Source organism: Sceloporus undulatus, chromosome 3, assembly GCF_019175285.1.
Source record: "Sceloporus undulatus isolate JIND9_A2432 ecotype Alabama chromosome 3, SceUnd_v1.1, whole genome shotgun sequence".
NCBI classification, from domain to species: domain Eukaryota; kingdom Metazoa; phylum Chordata; class Lepidosauria; order Squamata; family Phrynosomatidae; genus Sceloporus; species Sceloporus undulatus.
The window spans coordinates 39,808,809-39,829,543 of NC_056524.1; positions in this window are offsets into that span (position 1 = coordinate 39,808,809).

Genomic DNA, 20,735 nt, shown 5'->3' on the forward strand with positions numbered 1-20,735 from the left:
TGGAATAATAATAATAATAATAATAATAATAATAATAATAATAATAATAATAATAACATTTATTTATATCCTGCCTCTCTACACAATGCAATTGGAGCAGCTTACAAGGTTAAAATATACAGTCCAAGGCCCCAACCCACCCACCCCTTAAAATACAATTAAACAATGTGAAATTTAAAACATACTTTAAAAACAATTCAATAAACTGTGGTGAAGTCAGAGATCGGCATTTGATTTTCCTTCTGATGGCCAGGGGACTATTCAGGAAAGGCCTGCCGAAAGAGATCCGTCTTTATAGCTTTTTTTAAAGCTGTTCAGGGTGGTAATATGACGGATGCGGGAGGATTATATGGAAGGAGGTTGTCCCGAAGATAGGTTGGACCCAAGCCATTTAGGGCTTTAAAGGTAATAACCAACACCTTGTACTGGGCCCAGAAACTGATGGGCAGCCAGTGGAGTGATCTTAGGATCGGTGTTATATGGTCTCTTCTGTCACTATAACCGTGTATTATGATATTATCCCTCTGAATTCTACCTTCTTCTATATACATTTATGGCTGTATCTGCACTAAGAAGTAATCGAGGTTGACACCACTTCAACTGGCATGGCTCAGTGCTATGAAATTCTTGAAACTGTAGTTCTGTGAGACATTTAGCCATATCTGTCACAGTGATCTAGTGCCACAACAAGCTACACTTCCCAGAATTCCATAGTATTGAGCCATGGCAGTTAAAGTGGTATCAAAATGGATTATTTCTGCAGAGCGGATGCTGCCCATATTAGCAAAAGGTATCTCTCTTCATGAAGGGACACCTTCACTTCAGGCACACTTACAAAAATTACAAGTTACAGAATAGTCTAGCCGAATTCTAGCCCAATGTTAACATAAATTCCCTGACACAACTAAAGGTCCCTACCTACTCACAACCCAATGGGGATGCTGGGCTTGAAGGTTCCTGGGGAGGACAGCTAGGATTTTAGGCCACATGGTCTCATCTGATCAGCTCCCCTGGGTGCAGCAAGCACCTCACTGTGCTGAGTGAAAGACAGGAGAGACTCTCTCACAGCCACAGGAGTTTATTGCATACCATGCAGCTGTGGACAAGTCTGCATAGGGACTACAGTATTCAAACGTGAATCAAGGAACATGTCAGACACTGCAGACTGGGTCAGCCAGAAGAATTAGCAGTAGCAGAACACGTCATAAACCAACCTGGGCATAAAATGCTGTTTGAAAACACTGAAATTCTGGACCATGCCAACAACTATCAGGTCAGAATGTACACGAAGGCCATTGAAATCCCCAAACACCTGGACAACTTCAATAGGAAAGAAGAAACCCTGAAAGTAAACAAAGTTTGGCTACCAGTCCTGAAAAACATCAAAATCAAGATGCAGCACATGCAAACAAACATCCCCCAGGCTCAGGGGCTTTCCCAGCAGACAATGGATCACTAATTAAATATACACAAATACTCCTTGCATATCTTCCCACCCTGATACCTTGCCATTCAACAACAGACCAACACACAATTTAACATGAAAATCACTTCCTCTCAGCCAAGGATCACACAGTATATATACCCCACTCACTGCCAGTATTTTCTGAAGATGCCAGCCACAGATACTGGTGAAATATCAGGAATAAACTCTTCAAGACTACCCTGATATTTGTTGGAAGTCAAACTCAGCCAGATCCTCAAGGTCTAGTAAATTCCTCACTTGCCTCGGAGACAATTTCATGGTCCAAAAGGTGGAAGAGGCAACAAGGGGATCAGCTATTTTAGATCTGATCCTAACCAACAAGGATGACTTGGTTAATGAAGTGCAAGTGGTGGGATCCTTAGGTGGAAGTGACCATGTTCTCCTGGAGTTTGTTATACAATGGAAAGGAGAAGCCAGGCATAGTCAGACACGCATCCTAGACTTTAGGAGAGCGGATTTCAGTAAACTTAGAGAAATACTGGGTGCGATCCCATGGTCAGGAATACTAAAAGAGAAGGGAGTTCAGGATGGATGGGAGTTTCTCAAAAGGGAGATACTGAAGGCACAAATTAAAACAGTTCCAGTGAGAAGGAAAAATGGGAGGTGTCGCAAGAACCCAGGATGGATGACAAAGGAACTTTCAGCTCAGCTAAATTTTAAACGGAACATATATAAGAAATGGAAAAATGGGGAAATCACCAAAGAGGAATTCAAACAAATAGCTAGCAAGTGTAGAGATAAGGTCAGAAAAGCTAAAGCACAGAATGAACTCAGGCTTGCTAGAGAGGTTAAGAACAACAAAAAAGGGCTTTTTTGGATATGTCCGCAGCAAAAGGAAGAGGAAGGAAACGGTAGGGCCACTGCGTGGAGAAGATGGCAAAATGCTAACAGAAGACAGAGAAAAGGCAGAATTACTCAACACTTTCTTTGCCTCAGTCTTCTCAGAAAAGGCAAAGGGTGCTCAACCTGAGGATAATGGAGCAGAGGACAGAATAGGGGAATTTCAGCACAAAATAAGTAAAGAGATAGTACAGGAATACCTGTTTAACCTAAATGAATTTAAGTCTCCAGGACCAGATGAGCTACATCCAAGGGTATTAAAAGAACTGGCTAATGTAATATCGGAGCCATTGGCAATAATCTTTGAGAACTCCTGGAGAACAGGAGAGATCCCAGCCGACTGGCGGAGGGCAAACATTGTCCCCATCTTCAAAAAGGGGAAAAAGGAGGATCCCAACAATTATCGTCCAGTTAGTCTGACATCAGTACTAGGAAAGATTCTGGAGCAGATCATTAAACAGAGAGTCTGTGAACATCTAGAAGCCAATGCCATAATCACAAAAAGTCAACATGGGTTTCAGAGAAACAAGTCATGCCAGACAAATCTAATCTCTTTCTTTGATAAAATTACCAGCTTGGTAGATGAAGAGAATGCTGTGGATATAGTATATCTTGATTTCAGTAAGGCCTTTGACAGGGTTCCCCATGACATTCTCACAAACAAGCTTGTAAAATGTGGGTTGGACAAGGCAACTGTTAAGTGGATTTGTAATTGGTTGACCGGCCGAACCCAAAGGGTGCTCAACAATGGCACCTTTTCATCCTGGAGAGAAGTAACCAGTGGGGTCCCACAGGGCTCTGTCCTGGGCCCAGTGCTATTCAACATCTTTATCAATGACTTGGAGGAAAAAATTGGGGGAATACTTATCAAATTTGCAGATGACACTAAAGTAGGAGGAATAGCTAATACTCCAGAGGACAGGATCAAAATTCAAAATGACCTGAATAGACTAGAAAGCTGGGCCAGAGCTAACAGAATGAACTTCAACAGGGAGAAATGTAAGGTACTGCACTTAGGGCAAAAAAATGAAATGCACAGATATAGGATGGGAGACACCTGGCTTAAGGAGACAACATGTGAAAGGGATCTAGGAGTCCAAGTAGACCACAAGTTGAACATGAGTCAACAGTGTGATGCGGCAGCTAACAAGGCCAATGCGATTTTAGGCTGCATCAATAGAAGTATCGTATCTAGATCCAGGGAAGTAATAGTGCCACTATATTCTGCTCTGGTCAGGCCCCACCTGGAATATTGTGTCCAGTTCTGGGCGCCACAATTCAAAAAGGACATTGAGAAACTGGAGCGTGTCCAAAGGAGGGCGACTAAAATGGTGAAAGGTCTGGAAACCTTGCCCTATGAGGAACGACTCAGGGAGCTGGGGATGTTTAGCCTGGAGAAGAGAAGGTTAAGAGGTGATATGATAGCCCTATTTAAATACTTGAAGGGATGTCATATTGAGGAGGGAGCAAACTTGTTTTCTGCTGCTCCAGAGACTAGGACCCGGAGCAATGGATGCAAGCTACAGGAAAAGAGATTCCACCTCAACATTAGGAGGAATTTCCTGACAGTAAGGGCTGTTCGACAGTGGAATGCACTTCCTCGGAGTGTAGTGGAGTCTCCCTCCTTGGAGGTCTTCAAACAGAGGCTGGATGGCCATCTGTCGACGATGCTTTGATCTGGATTTCCTGCATGGCAGGGGGTTGGACTGGATGGCCCTTGCGGTCTCTTCCAACTCTATGATTCTATGATTCTATGATTCTATGATTCTAAGAACATGGCCACAAAACCTGAAAAACTCACAAAAAATACAGATACCGGCTATGAAAGCCCTCGACATCAAATCAGAGAAAAATTAAAACCAGGCTAAGGCATATGTCATTAAAATACACACACACTAGTATAACTATTAGTAACATCCAGTGCATTGTGACAGATGGGCCTTACATCATCATTCATCAAATTCACCCATCATTAACCCTTTGTTTACCTAGAAAGAAAACTATTCCCTCATCTGTAGTTCCCAGATAATGGAGGAAGCCCCATTATCACAAGCTGTGAACAGAAACCAGTTTGGAAGAAAAATATTTGAGGGCTATTGGGCTAGACTTAAGTTATATTTACCTCCATGACAACAATGAAATATGCATAACTTTTGTCCCCTGGAAAAGCCCTAATACATTTACTTTAAAAAAGAGAGAGAGATGCTTAGTGAGTAAGGCACAACGTTTTACATCCCTGTTGTAAAACAATGCAGTGAAGCCTTGAGGAGGTTAGAGGGAAACAGATGCTAAAGGTAAAAATCCAGTTTTTCATCCTAACCCATTGAGAAAGTCAACAAACCAATATATGCAATTGAAGCTGAGACTGTCTGCCAGCTGGTGAGCCATTTGTCTATGAAAGATATTATAGGCAGATGTACTTGAATGATTTTTAAAAGGGCATTAGACAAATTCATGTGGAGAAGGCTGACAAGGGTTTACCAGTGTTCGAGACACTGTGTGCCTCAAAAGCAATTATCAAGGAATACTGGGATGATACTGTACTCGTACAGTATCTTGCTAGTGGGCTTCCTAAAGGCATCTAGATAGTAACTGTTGGGGACAGAGTCCTGATCTTAATATCCCTCTGGTCTGATCCAGGTAGCACTTTTTGTGTTCTTATGGACAGTTTTCCATACAGCTATAGTCCCCAAAATAGGCGGGAATCCAGAGGCCAGCAACTTCCATATATCATTTACTGCCCCTGAATGGCACACCAACTACCTATTTAGTTTAAATTTTAAATGGCCCCTATGTCTCTTTGTCTTTTTACTGAGAGTTAGGATGTAATGTGTGGCCTTTTATCCTAGATAGATTTTGCCCTCATGAAAGGAAAAAGAGCACCAGAGGAAAGCTGGGAAAAAGAAAGTGATAACCCACAGGAAAGTCAAACTATCTGTTTATTTAGTTATGTGTTTTGGGTTGCGTTTTGCATTAATCGCTGCCATGCACAGAAGCCCTGCAATTTATTATTGGTGATAAGTGTGGACAGTAGCTATTATTTTTGCTCCTGGTTCTAAAATGTGGCAAGCGAGGATGCTTAGATTTATGGAACATGCATTATTCAATGCTCTGGGTCTAGGCTGGCTCAGCATGGATGGTCTCAGTCCTCCCCACAAAAGAAACTTTCATTCATTAAAATAATGCTTTCAAAAACCTTGCTGTGTTTGTTCTCTCTTTGTAATCTCCCACTCTCTTGTTGGCAATGTTGAATAGGACTAACTGAACAAATTAACTATCTGATATCATTCCACTCTTAACTTTCCAAACATTTTTGCATCTCCTTACTCCCAAAGAATTTTTTTCTAAGGCTTTAGGTGGTGCTGAGCATCTCAGAGGAGGAGGAATGATCAAACAGGACCTCTGCTTTCTTTGTTCAGGCTGCAGGAGAGGATAAGATTATATGCCTTTGACTTATTATTTGGCAGTGGTAAATAGTGTAGATATTGAAAACAACTGGCTCATCCAGTTGCTTCTGTCTTCCATGATGACTCTGAATTCATTCTGATGCATTGCCATAAGAATATGCAAGCTAGTGAGTGAGCTTTCTCGTTTACTTCAGTGTGGTCTAGGAAGAATCTCTGCATATTCATTTTTTTTTCATATACGGAGATATTTCCACAATGCCAAAGCCCAATTTTGAGATAACAGGGCTCTTTAGGGCCTAAGGCATGAATTGAGAACACATGATGTGTTGCCTTACTGAAGGTAAGCTGGTTTGTTCAGAACTGAGATGGGAACCACCTAAAATGGGTTACATAATGAAAGATGTGTACAGAAAGTAAAATAATACAAAGCCAATTAAAGGGGAAATCTTGGAGAAGTAAAGTACCAGAGGACTGGAGAGGAGTGAACATTGTCCCTCTTTTCGTAAAAAAACCCAAAAAACAAGAAGACAAAAAAGAAGATGCAGTAAGCTACAGATATGTCAGCCCTTTATGGTACACAAATCCTCAATACCAGGAAAAATATTGAAATGATTATACAAGAGTCTGTCTGCAGTCATCACTAGGAGCCAGTAAGGGTTTGTCAAGAAGAAATCTTGTCAAACTCTCTCTCTCTCTCTCTCTCTCTCTCTCTCTCTCTCTCTCTCTGTGTGTGTGTGTGTGTGTGTGTGTGTCTGTATAAGAATGGGAGAGAGAGGGAGACACCAGCTCACTAGTTTACTAAATGATAGGAATGCTGTGGGTGTCATTTATCTGGATTTCAGTAAAGCATTTGACAAGGTCCCCCATAATATTTTGATTAGCAAACTGATTAAATATGGAGTAGATGGGAACACTTTCAGATAGATCCATAAAGGGTTGAAAAATTATTCCCAGAAAGTTGTCATCAATAGCTGTGCATCAGACTGGAAGGAGATCTCTTCCAACTCTATGATTATATGACTCTATGAGGTCTTGAGTAGAGTGCCTCAAGATTCTGTCCCAGGGCCATGTTCAGCTTGGTGAAAAGAAGACTGAGAGGTGACATGATCGCACCCTTTCAATACCTCAAGGGATATATAAGAAAGGAGGTGGCAAGCCTGTTTTCTGCTGCCCCAGAGGATATGCCAGGTCTAATTGTTTGAAGTTGTAGGAGAGTTGATGTTATAATTTGTTTCTGATTGAACATTAGAAGGAACCTCTTGACAGCAAGAGCAGTTCAACTATAGCAGTGATAGTGAACCTTTTAGGGACTGAGTGCCCAAACTGAAAGGTGTTTTTGCACTAGGTGTTACCTGGTGCAGAGGGTGGACCTTCTGGGGAAAGGACCTCTGGGGAAAGGGACTTCCCCAGAAATAGTTAAAGGTCCAGGAGAGTAGAGGAACAGGAAGAACAGGCACAACCATGTCCCTCCTCTTCCATTGCCCTCCCATCTCTCTGGATTTGTGACAAAATGGATTTGTGTGCCAGAGAGGGCACATGTGCCATAGGTTCACCACCATGGAGCTATGGAAGTAAGTGCCTAGAGAGGTGGTAGAGTCTTCTTCTCTGGACGCCTTCAGAAAGAGGTTGGACAACTACCTGCTGGGGATGCTTTAGCTGGAGATCCTTCATTGAGCAGAGGGTTGGATTTGATGGTCCATGAGGCCCCTACCAATCCTATGATTCTATGACTTTTATTCTATTGCCAAGCAATCATGAAATCATAGAATCATAGAATTGGAAGAGACCACATGGGCTATCCAGTCCAACCCCCTGCTGTGCAGGCACTCTCAATCAAAGCTCCCCAACAGATGATTATCTAGCCTCTGTTTAAAGACCTATAAAGAAGGAAACTCCATCACTCTCTGAGAGAGTGTTTTCCACTATGAAGTTGAAGGCTTTCATGGCTGGCATCCATAGTTTATTGTGGGATTTTCGGGCTATGTGGCCATGTTCTAAAAGAGTTTATTCCTGACATTTCGCAAGCATCTGTGGCTGGCATCTTCAAGAATGTTGGCATAGAAGAGAGCTGGATATATATATTGTGTGACCCTGGGTAGGGAGGAATTTCATGTTAATCTGTGTATTGTTCTGTTGTTGATGGCAGGGCGTTGGGGATGTGTTTAAATAAATAAATAAATAATGATTGTCAATGTCTCAAAGATTACATTTACCAGTTCTTTTAATACCCTTGGATGTTGTTCATCTGGTCCTGGAGACTTGAATTCATTTAGATTAACCAGGTATTCCTGTACTACCTCTTTACTTATTCTGTGCTGTACAGCCAGCCCTTCTTATACACGGATTTTTATACATTGATTCAAGCATCCATGGTTTGAAAATGTTCAAAAAAAAAGTGTAAATTTCAAATGTCAAACCTTCATTTTCCATTTTTTATAAGGGACACCATTTTGCAATTTCATTTTATTTAATGGGACTTGAGCCTACACAGATTGTGTTCTCCATGGGGGATCTTGGAACCAGACCCCAGTGTATAACAAGGGTCCACTGTATTTCCCATCTGTCACATCTGTAGAATACATCTGTAGAAGGATAGAAGGACAGTAAAGTCACTGGTGTGGCCAGCGTTGTACTCACCATTGAAAGGCACTGATACTTGACCTGCACAACTGTAAATTTTATGGTACTCATCAGTAAGTTGAAAAGTAGAAAGGCAGATTATTCAAAAGCTATAACATGAAAAATAGCATCACCTGCCCAATCCATCTATTTATATATGCCAAAAAGAAAAAAGAAAGAAAAACCCTGGTATGTAACTCTTCCATGTGTTTGTACACCACTCAGGTACAAAGCATAATAAAAATGCATGAATAATATCTGATATTGACCTAGTCATAGTGAATATTTGCATATCAAAATATTAATTATTGCATTTCTTAATAATCTAGATAACAATATAGTGGAAATTATTTCTTCTGCTGGATCATAGCAGAAGTCTCCTGTGAATTATGCAGAGGCTGTTTTCCATTTATTTATCATTGACTATTTGCTGGATAACTTTCCTTAATTTATGAACTGGGTAAAGGGACCCCATCTTTTCTGAATTACACAGAGACATTTGACAGAGGCACTATTAAGTTTATAAACTGGAAAAAGGATTTGCTTAATTCACAAATGAAGGAAAGATAATTATCTATTTCATTTTTTTATTACTGTTGCTGTTGTTTCATAAATGATGACCGTATCCATAAATCTAATCGCTTTTTAAGAAGAAAAGTTATATTGACATAGTGAAACTAACCATAACTAACCAATGGTAGAACATTGCTTTGATGACAAAAGTACCATCCTTCCACCACTCAGTTATGGATGATTCCAACATGCAACTGTATTCATTTTAACTAATTGCTTCTTAAGTTCTGAGCATTAAAGATGCATGAAAATTTTGCTGCATTTTAGCAGTACACCTGAGAAATTACCAAAACAGCTATTTTTGTCTACAAGGTATCCATCTCTTAGATGATTTGAATGGATGAAAGTGATTTACAGGCTTGTTGTCTGCCTTCAAGCATTTCCAACCTATGGCAACCCTGGGGCAAACCCACCATGTGACCTTATCAAACTAGACTTAATTTTTTTTAAAAAACTCTGCAAATGTGAGAAGTTTATTACACAACATTCCTACAAAGGTGAAATAACATGTAAATAAACTGAAAGTAAAATGGAGGAAAATGGTAGCTTTTTACTTTCGGGAGGGCTGGGAGGCATAAAAAGACTTTCTAAGAAGAAGCATCTTTCACAGAGGCTTTGTTAATTGTTCTATTCCTGTACTCTGGATAGCTCAGAGCTATATTCCCGAGACCCAGAAAAATACCTAGGATGCTACTTTAGAAAATTAATGTGGTTGGCATTAGCATTAAGAGCAAATACAATGCAAGTTTGCAATCCTCTCTCTGCTTTCACATTTAGAATCAATTTGATGACATAATGCTTAAAGAATATGGGTCATTTGTAAACTGTGATGATAGTTTATCCATTTGTTAAAGGAAAGCCAGGAACATTGAAATCTCTAGAATTAAGACAAACATTTATCTTATTTATTATGGTAGCTATTGGATAAGCTTCAGTTGTAGCATGTCTATGCAGTGAGTTTTCACTGGCAAAACCACCTCTGAGTACACCTTTCCTAAGAACACTCTATGAAATTCAGGGAGTCACCATAAGTCAGCAGGAAACATGAATGTACTTACATACACGAATGGTGTGGAAAATGAGTTAGGATGACATTTTGCCACCTGAGGCAGAGTAGGCCTGCTGCTGCATCTCAATACCTGGCAGGGTTGGCATTTGCTACATATCCCCACCTCAAATCACATGACACTTTTACAAAGCAAAGTCTTATGAGAGCTCTTTGAGCCAAAGAGCCGTGTGAACTCTGTGATGACATGTCATGACATTTAGCCATTAGAAGGCTAGTCTCCAAGCAGCCCCATCTCATTTTGCAGAGTAGTTGCCAAGGCTATTGTTGCAACTTCTATATTGTCCTGGCCAGATGCCAGCAGACAATGGTAACTTTCTTTTCTTCCTGAAATGTGGTAGTCGCTACACCTCTGTTAAGACAGCATGCAAAGAGATCTTGTAGCACCTTTGAAACCAACTGAAAGAAAGCAGTTGGCAGCATGAGCTTTCATAACTATGTCTTTGAATTCAGTTAAAACAGAAAACATCCCAACACCAAGATTCAATGCATGTGTGATGATATCCAGATGTTCTTTTTACTGAGGGGACAAAATATTTGTGAAACAACAGAAGAGCACTGTTGGTATAAAAAAGGATCTCATCATTCTGTGTCAGTCTTCAGGGACATAGCCAGATGTTTCTCCAATCCGTGCCCCTCCCACTCTCCACTAGCCACTTAGTGGATATGGAGTGGGGTTGCTGGGGCTATGTCAAAAAGAATACCAACCTCTTCATTGACCAAAAGATGACATACACAGGAAGGTGGAGATACCTGTGTATGTCACTAATAGGATTCCAGCCTTCGAGTGCCTTCTGCCATGTTTCTATTGTGCAAGTGAAAGGCAGTAGTGAGAGGGTGCTAATCCCTATTGAATATCTATCTCATAAATATTTGTTAGTGATCAAGTTGGATTCCCAACTGATCAAGAGTGTTAAAGAGCTAGTCAAGAGTGGGTGTGGATCCACGTTAAAATATGGGAATCACACTCCAATTTATGTGCTAGTCTGAACTTTATGAATTAATCCACATTTATAGTGTCCACCCATAGATATGCCTAGCAAGCTACTCAGGCCCTAGCCCTTCTTTCCCAGGCCTCATGGGGAGGGGAAATAATTCAATATCTCAGAGTTAGAGAAAGAGGGAGAGAAAGAATCTATTACAGTGCATTGCTGCCCTGTACCGCTGAAGACTATTGCTGCAAACTCTTCAGGGAGTCTGCCTGACCACCTCTTTGGCTCTTTCCTCCTCTCAAAATTTGTCAAAGCAGAGCCAGCACTAGAGCTCAGTAGGAGGGCTCTGACTAATACAGAGTATACTTTTGAGGAAGGAAAATGCTCAGCTATCTCAGGAGTTGTTTCCTCAGAGGGTTCTGAAGCTGGAGCTGCAGAAAAAATTACAGTATTGCTTTGTGGGCTTTTTTTTCTCACCTGCTTCATTGTACCCTAAATGATTGAAATCACAGGACAATTGTGTTTCTTGATCTGAAATGCTGAGAGTCAACATGGCGTAGTGGTTTGAGTGTTGGATTACGACACTGCAGATCAGGGTTTGATTCCCAGCTCAACTATGAAATTACTGGGTGGCCTTGGACAAGTCGCACTCTCTTAGCCTCAGGGGAAGGCAAGGGCAAAGCTCCTCTCAAAAAAAAAAAAAAACTGCCAAGAAAACCCCATGATAGGGCCTTAGGGTCACCATAGGTCAAAAACTAATTTCAGGCACACAACACACACACAAATACACACATAAACCATTGTTATACGGAGTTATACCATTGTTAGCAAAACGAGTGTTACAAACATCCTTCTTCCTCAGCTTTTCTGAGACACCTGATCCCTTTTTCTTTTGATTCTTGAATTCACTTCTTTCTGTTTCTGTTTCTTGTCCAATTCCTCTTTCTCACAACTCCCCCATACACAACACCTGTATACAACTTTCCCCCATGCTCTTTCTCACACTAACACAAATGTTGTCTTCCTCATCTTCTCCCTCATTTCCAAATACTTTCTTTCTCTCTTTCTTGCACTCCTTCTGCTTTTCCCCATCCCAATTCCTGGATAAGCATCTTCTCCTTCCCTTCTTTCTCCTAGCCCCACCTCCTAGCTGTATTCTTCTTCAATTACCTTACTGCCTGCTCACTCTTGCATTCTATATTTCTGACTGCCTCTTCCACAGTTTTAGTGGCTACATTTGTCCTTTCATTCTTTACCCATCTTTCTCATTCTTTTTCTCTTGCTGTTTATATTCCTTCTTCCTCTGACTACACTAATCTTTCTTCTTCTTCCCTACCCCATCTCTTGCCAATTCCTTCTCTTCCCCACCCCAGAAAATATTTGAAATATTGATTCTCAGCATTCGGTAGCTGAAGCATTCTCTAGCTGAAAGGTATGAAAAATTTAATAGGCTTCCTTCAAAGTAAACATGTATGCATTAGTAGGATTGGCCTATTACCATTTTGGACCATCATCACCATTATTGCCATGATTTCCCTCTAACCAGAATATTTTGTGATTATTAGTAATACAATTATTATTATGATTTGGAGGATGAGAAAAAAATTCCAGAATCTGACTGTAAAGAATAAAAGAATGAAAGAAGATGTAGTCAGTAAGGAATAAACCATTAAAAGCAGTCTGGAAAACTTTCTTTTTGCTTAGAAAAGTTCCTTTGGTCAGACTATGATCCCATGTGTCAAAATCAGCACTTGGAACAGAACTAGGAAAAATTTGATTTTTCCCCCCTGTTCAGTGCAGAGCTCATAAAACATTTCTTTTTTACACTACAACTCTCATGTGTATTAAAAGAAGTGCTTGCAAAGGTATTAAAAAGAGTGCTATTTCTTTTTGGTTCAGTACAGAGGTTGGAAAGTTTAATTTTGACTCAGATAAATATTTTCTCATCTGTTACAACTTTTTTTTTTTTACAATAAAATGAGTTGCATACTCTGAGAAAATGTGTTTGATGTTTAATGCATTATATACAATTATATAACCAGGGCTCCCAGCCCACGACATCCCAGGGGCCATCCCTAGTTCTCAGACTGTGGCACAAAACCAGGGCATGAGATGTTCCTGGAACCCAGAGAGGTTAGGCAAATAACTTCACCGGTTATCAGAGTGTTTTATTTTAAGCAATTGAAAAATGGGGTGGTTTTGTGAATGAAAACTGAATTGCAACAAGGAGATGACTAGAGCTGTGGGCAAATGGCTTCTCAAAATTCTTCTCGCCATTTGTGGGCAGAGAAGTTGTTGTTATTGTTTCTTACCCATGGTTTGAGGCAAGAAACAACAACAGACCAACAAATATGTGTCAGATAAGGACACAACATCAGTTAAAACATACAACATTTTAAAAGAGACAAAAGAAGACACATGTGTATTAAAATAATCTACAGTACATTTAAAATTCATTTAATATTTACAATTTGAAAAATCATCTGGATAAGCCTGCCAGATGAGATTCGTCTTGGTGTTGAAAAATGGCTTTCCTTGAGCTAAAAATGACCCAGAGAGCCAAAATGTAGAAGAATTGCCCCCACCTAGGAAGTATGAGAGCATAAGACAATAATTCTGCTACAAATACAGTTTGGGGTGACCTGCAGCCTGCAAGCCAACCTTCCTCACCACAATGCAAAGGATCACATCTTCAAGAAATAAATTTGCTTTAAGTTTGCCCTGTTTTTTCTTAATATTTATTCTTTTAAAAAATGTCTACAAAGATAGTAAAAGAAAAGAGAGGAAAAAGGAGGGAAGTACAAGGGATACAAATTTGACCTACACAAATACATGAAAATAAGTTGATCATTTTTTTCAAAGGAGAGAAAGAGGAAGGAGGAGAAGGAAGGAAGAAAGGAAGGAAGGAAGGAAGGAAGGAAGGAAGGAAGGAAGGAAGGAAACATACAAGTCATCGTCTGTACAACACATATTCATATTATCTAAATAGGTAAATCTTCCCCCTGGCATAGGGGAGTAGGTGAACAAAGTTAACTGAATCTTACTTGTCTCTTGGAAAAGTCTCTTCAAAGCGGGGGGAAAAAGATATGGGCCCTGCAAACCATCATAATGTGAACATCCACCATCTTTGGAATGACTCAAAGTGCATGTTCAAAGCCAATTATTGCAATGAGAGGCCATCTCTGTATTCTGAAAAAATAGGGATGCATGGCCATTCAGTACCATGTGGTTGGTCAGGAAATGGATTTGAAATAGTATTTTGTCAACATATCAAGAAGAGATGAAAGAAGCCATCCAGAAAGGCAGAGCTATCTTGAAATATAATAATAATAACAATAATAGCTTTTGGGTGTGTTTGAGGAAATGTTACTCAGGGAAGAACTGGATTTTCCTAAACCTTCCAGTTTGACCATCTGTGTTGCACTCCTTACACTATTAATTAATATGTATTTCTATTTTGTGATATTTCCTACCATAAAGATTATATTTTATCTCATCATGAAAGCTCTCCAAAGGATCTTTCTAACAAAGCAGATGTTTCAGGATTGCAGCATGAGAATTAAATTGAAGTATAAAGGCTATTTAGGAAGGGCATGAGCAGGCTGTGCCCACACTCTGTGCTTCAGATTATGTGAGAGCATATGCATCATTGGTTATTCTGTAGTATGTTAATCACAACAAATCCTTTAAAAATAAAACACTCCTGCCTTTCAAAATGACAATTCACAATATCAGAGGAATCATACTTCAAAATATTGTGAATACACATGCTAGAATGTAAATCTTCAGAAATTTCATTCTTGCAGGCAAGAATGATTAAGTTTACCATTTTTCTTCTCACGATGAGGAAGTCATCAAAAACTGCACTATTTTTGAAGACTATTTATAGTTCAGAGTTTATTTGTACAAAATAACAGGCTCATCTATTTTATTTTATTCTAAGCAGAAAGCTGCAGCTTCTACAGAGGGAGAAAAACTTTTCTGTGGAAAAAGTAACATTTCTGCAGAGAAACCAAGATTCTCGCACAGAAAACAGCTTTTTCTGTACCAAAGACTCATTTCTCTTGCAGTATAAATCCTCAACTGTGAAGGTTCTCAATCAACTAGGGTTTCCTGACACTTAAGAAACCATTTCTCAAATATTTTCCAAATAATTTCAAATAACCTTTCACTCCCTAATAGGCAGACACTACTAAATGCATTTGTTATCCCATCCCTGTCTCATCACTGTCCAGTCCTTGCCACGCGATTTCAGGAAGGACTTTCACACCACATTTGCAAGTGTGAATGACCGTGGTGGAGTTAAGGGCTTTCTGATCAAGTTGCCCCAATTGCATAATTAACCTGGCATTAACATGTCATTCAAACAGCATTGGCTGGCATTTTGTATTAACAGACGTTAATACAATACCACAGGTTAATAGTGGTTAATGATGAGTTCGGCACAACAATTTGGAAGCCTTTCATGCTATCGAGGTTAAGGACAGGATAAGGATGGGGGAGCGATCCTGTCCTTATCCCTTCCCTGTGTGATAATCTCACTAGACAGTTGCTTCTGATTCTTCATTGCCTCCTATCTAGGATTTATGGTAGGCAGTGAGGGATGGGAGAAACAGGGCTGTATGATATGACTTGATATCACAGAAACTAAGATTAAAAGGGAAATTTCTTCCCACTATATCAGATTTTGAATCTTATAGTGTAGGAGAATTTGGATATTGGACGTGTATTAGGAAGTAGGGCTTATCAGCATTGCAACAATTTATAGCATGTGGTACTTCTTCCTAAGCCAGATGATGCATTTTATTATGTGTTCACTGGCCAGTGACACCAGTACTTTTTTTAAAAAATGAAAGCTACTAATAATAGCAAGAGTTTTGGCTTTGTTCGATTCAGAGCCACAGTTCACGATTACACTCAAGTGAATCATCTGAATCAAATGAGATAGGGAAGCCACATCCCCCTCTCAAAATCTCTCAGTGTGTTGAAACTTAATATGTAAGAATGAAAGTTGGACTACAAGAGCTTTCTATAGTATATAAAGTGTCTGCTTGAAATGAAAGAAATGATCCCCAATGTCCAATCTAAGACCATATTGTCACTTGAAGGACTTAGAATGTACATAATTAAATGTTTAAAAGCAACACTAATTTTATATTGTTATCATTACTAACCATTTCTATTTCACTTATGTCAAAAGACTTGGTGCTCTTTGATTCAAAGCAAACAGATAAACAAGTGTACATAGAGAAAACTAGATGCCAGGGAGAAGACAAAAAGATGCTGAGCCTTATTGTTGATGTCTTCTCTACAGAAGGAATTTCTGGACAGAGATATATTCGATCATATAACCTCCCACTTACCCATCCCTGGTACAGACACACATTTATGATCTCCATGAGAACAATGTACCTATGGCTATACATGAAATGGGTCAGCTGTTTTGGGTGACTTTGGTGTATCTTGGGTGGTAAGGTTGCATTCTTAGGGCTTGGTTAATGTACCAATGGTTTCTTTGCTATAAATATATATGATATTAAATATGGAGTTTATCATATAACTAAAATAGCATTAAACATTTTCCCAGTGAAAGAAATCCTAATACTGTATCTAGTTCAGGATGACACCCTATGATCCAAATTAATTTTGCATAAAGGGAAAGGCATAGCTTAAACATTGTACCAATATCTTTCCTACATCATATTACCTCCTTTCATATTTGCATCTTCCACTGCTAGAGTGTATCATCTTTGTCTTAGCTTTGCTATGCCTTCTGTCACATATCGAAGCAGGCCAACATAGAATGGTGCTTACAATGATGAGGATAATGATCATCCTTTTTAACAGACTATCATTAAATCAGTCAGAAAGCACCCTACAGCTTAATGGGAAATTAAGTCATTAGTCAGCAGGTAAATGGATATGTCCAGGCACCTTCATTGTCATTCAGTCATGTCACAATCTTTGTGTTGTTTTGAAACTTTGACTGGTGGGGAGGTGGGTTGGTAATTTATTTTTATTTTTGGATGCTGTAAGAATAATTAAATGCATGTCTAGAAGAAAGGGGAAATGGTGCATCCACTTAATGCTGTGTTTGTGTAGAACCCATATTTCTTATAATATGTTCTGTATAATCAGTTTCCTGTCCCCAAGCAAATGCTGTTAAGTGGCACAAAGCAATTCCTATTGCCTATCAAAATAATCCCTATTGCCAGCCTATCCTGAACAATGGTATCTCTCATACTTAGGTAGCAAAGAAACAAAAGATTATGACAAAAGTGAGGAATGGGCCAATAAATCTCTAGAAGTGAAAAGGAATATTTATTAAAGAGCATCTATAGAAGGTGGGTTGGAATCAGGTTTCAAAGGAGAGAGGGAAAATGAGCAAATATGTTTGAAATTCAAAATTAAGAATCACCAGACTTCAAGGTTAAATTAATCTCTACATGAATGTTTCACTATATGAACTTTCCTAATCCAATGAATGCTCACAGCAAAATTCTACTAGATACGTCACCAACATTTCATTCAAAGTGACACTTGAAGAGAATCCAAGTATTCTTCCACAAGTGACACCTGGGAAATTTGAAGAGAAGACAGACAAAATTTTGCTCCTCTGTTGAAGAATATATTTTCACACATTTCTCAACTTGCACAAAGGCCAAGACAGAGAATTGCCTGGGAGTATGTGCCACACTTTTCTGAGATGTGTAATACAACTCCTTCTGTTAAAATCAGCACATCACTATTGAATGATCTGCTCTTTGAGGAAAAGGACACATTCTTTCCCCTGAAGTTCTCAGCAGTCAAATTTATCTTAGCTATCAAAGAACAAGACCATTCTACTTAGAGCAAAATATCTGAACCAGAACTCTTTTATGGACATCATAGAAATAGCAAGTGGTCTAATAACAAGACTGTTGTTAAAAGATATTGTGTTCAAATGAAAGTTTTGCCTACCTGCTGACTCCATTTCCATTTTTCTGAACTCAAAGCAATTGTGCTGCAGATTTCCAAAAGGCCAAAAGCTTTGTCCCCCTATGGTATTGTGAATACAGCCTGACGTTCAAATTGAAAAAAAGAGAAGCTCAGCTGCTCAGGATTTAAGAGTGCATGAAGGCAGTTGCAGTAATATGGACCAGTTGTAACAGAGGAGATGAGAGAAGGATTCCAAAACAGGAAAGAAATACAGCATAAAAATTGTAAGCTTTTTTTTAATGCAAGCTAAACATTTTATTTAGAACCAGTGTGGTGTTGTAGTCTGAGTTGTAGATTGTAACACTGGGAAACCAGGGTTTGAATACCCATTCAGCCACGGAAACAACCATTGGTGACTTTGAACAAGTCACTCTCTCAGCCTCCCTATCCTCCCTTCCCACCCATAAATTCACAACTGAAATATTCTGGACTGCCAGGATGTGCTGAATCAGGATGAGAAGCTCATCACATGAATTAGGATAAGGCTTTCCCCCTTTTTTGTTCTTCTCATGTGCACAATTAGCTCCAAAGGGTGTCATGGTTTTGGCATTTTGTCAGTCTCTCATCAACAAATAATCTAACATATGAAAGAACTATCATATACATTTTGCATGGCACACTCAACAGGGTCAGTATTTCCCATTTCCATGTCCAATTGTGAAAGCTGGACAATGAAGAAAGCTGATAGGAAGAAAATAATCTAATTTGAATTGTGATTCTAAAGATACCATGGACTGCTAAAGAGACCAATGTATAGGTCCTAGAGCAAATCAGGCCTGAACTCTCCCTAGAAGCTAAGATGACTAAACTGAGACTGTCATACTTTGGCCATACCATCAGAAGACATGAATCACTAGAAAATAAAATAATGCTTGATAAGGTAAAAAGCAATATGAAAAGAGGAAGACCCCAGTATAGTTGCATAGACTCAATCAAGGAAGCCACAGCTCTGAATCGGCAAGACCTAAGCAGACCTATTGATGTTAGGATGACTTGGAGGCCTCTCATATATAAAGGTAAAGGTAAAGGTTTTTCCTTGACAAGATTGTCTAGTTGTGTCAGACCGTAGGGAGCAGTGTTCATGTCCGTTACTAAGCTGAGGGAGCCAGTGTTGTCAAAGATGATCTCATGGTCATGTGGCCGGCATGACTGCACAGAATGCTATTACCTTCCCACCAAAGTGGTACCTATTTATCTACTTGCACTTTTACATGCTTTCAGACCGCTAGGTTGGCAGAAGCTGGGAATAATGACAGGAACTCACTTGGTCCTGTAACACTTGGGTCTCAAACTGCTGACCTTGCAATCATCAGTGTCAGCGTTTTAACCACTGAGCCACTGTGTCTCATTCATAGAGTCACCATAAGTTGAAGTCAATTTGACAACTGTTAACAACTACAACCAAGGATAACTAACAACTTTGAAGAACAGAAACTATAACAGTAACACATTTTAAAAGTAATACAGTGAGTCCTTAGTATCCATTCGGGTTTGATTCCAAGACCGGCTGTGGATACCAACATTCACGGATGCAAATCCCATTAAATACAATAGTAAAATAGTGTCCTTTAAGTAAAATGGAAAAATCAAGTGTGAAGTCAAAGGCATTCACGGCCAGCATCCATATTTTTTGGTGGGTTTTCCTTTGATGTATTTATGGTAAAAAAAAAAATACCTACCCAAAGTGAAGGTATTCTTACCATACATCAAAGGAGTCACAGACAGAATGAGGAAACACAACCTCCAAATGGTCTACAGATCACCCAAGAAAATCCAGCAAATGCTATGCTCAGCAAAGGACAGGAGAGACCTTCTCATGGCTGCAGGAGTTTATCACATACCGTGCAGCTGTGGACAAGTCTACATAGAGACCACCAAATGCAGTGTTCAAACATGAATCAAGGAACATGAGAGACATTGCAGACTGGGTCAGCCAGACAAATCATCAATAGAAGAACATGTTATAAGCCAACCTGGGCATAAAATGCTATTTGAAAACACTGAAAATCTGAATCATGCCGACAACTATCAGGTCTGAATGCACAGGGAACACTGAAATCCACAAACACCTAGGCAATTTCAACAGGAAAAAAGAAATCCTGAAAGTAAACAAAGCCCTGGAACAGCCCTCCCAAAAAGGTAGGCCTGCCGGCGCCTTTTTTCCCCCTGCAGGGAAGCCACAGACACCAAACTGCACGTCTTCCCTGCGGAGAAAAAATAACCCACAAAAAGTGTTCTTTTTATACCACAGTAGTGGTGTACTGGTGACACGAGCACTGTGCGGCACCTTGCGGATGCCGCGTGGTACTTGCATAACAATGGCAGTGCCCATGTATACAGGGTGCTGTCATTGTGATGCCCTCGTCACATGCTAGGGTTGAGGGGCGTGTGGCTGCACCACCCCGAGGCAACCCTAGCACGTCGCGAGGGAATGCTTTCAGGTCCGTCTGTACCGGACCAAAATTTGGCTACCAGTCCTGAAAAACACCAAAATCAAGACCCAGCACATGTAAATGAACATCACCCAGGATCAGTGGGTTTCCCAGCAGACAATGGATCACTAATTAAATAGACACAAATCCTTCTCACATATCCTCCCACTCTGAGGCCTTGCCATTCACCAACAGGCCAACACAGAGATTGACATGTAAATCACTTCCTCTCAACCAAGGATCACACAGTATGTATAACCCACACAGCTCCATACTAACATTCTCTGAAAATGCCAGCCACAGATGCAGGCAAACATCAGGAATAAATTCTTCCAGAACATGGCTACATAGCCCCCAAACCCCACAAAAAACTGTGGAAAAATCAAGGTTTACTTTTTTGGA